General features: G+C 30.1%; 1 long non-coding RNA gene across 1 annotated transcript in view; it reads right to left on the reverse strand.

Moving 5' to 3' along the window:
• Nucleotides 1–1,384, reverse strand: part of LOC108965034 — a 52,450-nt gene extending 51,066 nt beyond the window's left edge. The window contains exon 1 of the long non-coding RNA XR_001993072.1: nucleotides 1,244–1,384. This is a non-coding gene — a long non-coding RNA (uncharacterized LOC108965034). The remainder of the gene's footprint in view (nucleotides 1–1,243) is intronic.
• Between the last annotated feature and the right edge of the window lie 1,200 nt (nucleotides 1,385–2,584).

The following is a 2,584-nucleotide window of genomic DNA, read 5'->3' on the forward strand; positions in this document are numbered from 1 at the left end:
TTGCTTTATGGTGTGCAATAATGCTGTTTTTTTTTTTAACAAAAGTATACCTTATTAATTCATAAGGAACAGAAGATTGTCTTGTAAATACAAATCAAACAAATCTTTATTTTTTCCCTTGAAAAATAATAAAAAAACAATACATATTTAATGAATACTTAATAGTGCATCCTTTATTTGTAAAAATATCATGGTTTAAAGCCTCAAATTCAATCTATTTTTTTTTTTTTTTTTTTTTTGTGCTGTACAGTACACTCCTTGACCCATTCTGAATTTAAAAGTAGATTTGAATTAGTTACTCTCACAAAACTTGAATGGTTCAAGTCTAAACTCTTTTTTAGGGAACTAATAGAAAAGAACGCGCAATATTCGCAAAATTGTGCCTTGTTTGTATTAATTTTTACAGCTTAAAAACGTTCCTACTCATAAGATCGCAAATTACGGTAAATATAAAAAGCGAAATCTTCTCAAAAAGGAGAGTACAATCGTTATCAATGATCTATATGATATCACTTTTATGTTAATTATTTTTGTACATAATCTGGTTTTAAGTATAGGAGTGGAATTTGCTTTTTCTATTTTTTCTAACAGTATATAACTCTATATCTATCTCGATTAGTTATATTTGATACAAATAACTAACTATTATATGTACTAGCTGTTGCTGTATGTTGCGAGAATTTATAATATATACATATGATATTAGTATGTTAACTTTTTAGTGAGTTGACAATTGACAATTCATAATTAGTCATCTCATATACAGCACCATCTGTTATGTACTAGCTGCAATAGTGCGCTAACACGTAATCAGCAGCTTCAAGGGAATTAGGCATGACTAACACTTCGAAAAACAAATTCTAATAAGTTGGGTTAATAATCGTAATTAGGTTTTAAAACACATGTCAGTTTTTGTTTGCTCTATTTTTKAGACCTTTAATATTGTTAAACTATACAATATAAATATATATATGAACAATAATTTTATATATTAAAAAGAGTTGTTTTAGTTGCACTATTAATAACTCATGAACGATTGAACCGATTTGGCTGAAAATTGCTGTGGTGATAATTTAGAGCCAGGGGCGGACAAAAGATATTTTTATGTCAACAGAAAATAAGCATAAAAATAATAATAACAACATATATGTAGCTATTACAAGAAATCAGTAATTTTTTTATACATATATGGATTTTTCTTAGTGTTGCTACTGAACTAGGGGTTTTATTTTTTGGGACTCACCATGTAGAACCGGTTTATAATATCACAACAGAAAGTCGCACTGATAGTTACATCGCTAACGTATTGCGGCTACTTCGGTATATTATGGGCGAATGGCGCACAGGCATTCATAACATACCAAACGCAATATCTATCATAAACGAAGCGATATATCTGCAATGTTGATAAAAAGTTCAATTATAATTAAAGAAGGCATTTAAAAAAATCTAAGTGAGTGGAATGCAGCAGTATTGTTAGGGTAAAAAATGATTGCAAAATATAAAACTTTGCAACGCAAAAATGATCGATCATGAACTTTACCTTTTTAAAGCCACACACTCCGAATATGAGTATTCCGAACCTATAGCTTTCATGATGTCGAAAAATCAGTATATATTTTAGATATATCAATGGATCAATAGTTTTTTACCCCGTCCATACACCCACATACCCAATAATATTATTTTTGTTATTACGGATGACTTTACCAACATATCATAAACATTAACAAAATTAAGTAGAGAATTTAAATAATATAGTGTATGTTTTAAATTTTGAGTGAAATACCATATGTTTTAAGTACAATTTGTCTTGTAAGTAAGAGTTGTCTTGTCGTTAATTCATTAACATATCTACTAGCACAATACCTGATTGTGATATGAAAAGAGAAATTGGTATACATACATATTTACTACCTGTAAGAAATATTTTATTTGTATGATTAATATTTTAATATTAAGCAAGTTTTTTCTAGAGATAATTATATTCAACACTACCGAGCTACACTTAGAAGATGTACATATATTTCAAAAGTATTCAAAAATTGGATAAACCTAGCAGCTGGTGTGTGTAGTGGTACAACAATATGATATAGTACCTATGTACACCAAACCACATAATACAAATGGAAGAGCAAAATCAATAGGAACAAAATATTTGTTATATCAACATTCCGCCCTCGTCGTTTACACCATGTTGAAATTCATTCCATTTATGCGATCGTATTGTACAGTTTTTCTGTGTCCAATAACAATACTATAAAAATTCTGAATTCTTGGGCGACAACATAATTAATATTCAGGTTATGTTATGTATGGCGCAGCTAAGTAAAAATGCATAGCGCAGCTGATGAGAAAACGAAACCAGCGAGAGATATCGAGAGAAACGGTGGTGATTGTGGGACATCCGTTGTTATGGCAACAATGTTATTCGAGATAGCCAGATGTGGCCGGAGAAGGAGAGCGGTTGCTAGTTAAGCATTCGCACGGCCATATTTGATTTCTCAAGGTACCAATCGAATATTTCAAAATCTGTGGCTGGTCATGCGTATTCACACATGTATTCATTTATATAATTCAATAT

Source organism: Bactrocera latifrons, unplaced genomic scaffold (assembly GCF_001853355.1).
Source record: "Bactrocera latifrons isolate USDA-ARS-PBARC rearing strain unplaced genomic scaffold, ASM185335v1 scaffold_132, whole genome shotgun sequence".
Classification (NCBI taxonomy): domain Eukaryota; kingdom Metazoa; phylum Arthropoda; class Insecta; order Diptera; family Tephritidae; genus Bactrocera; species Bactrocera latifrons.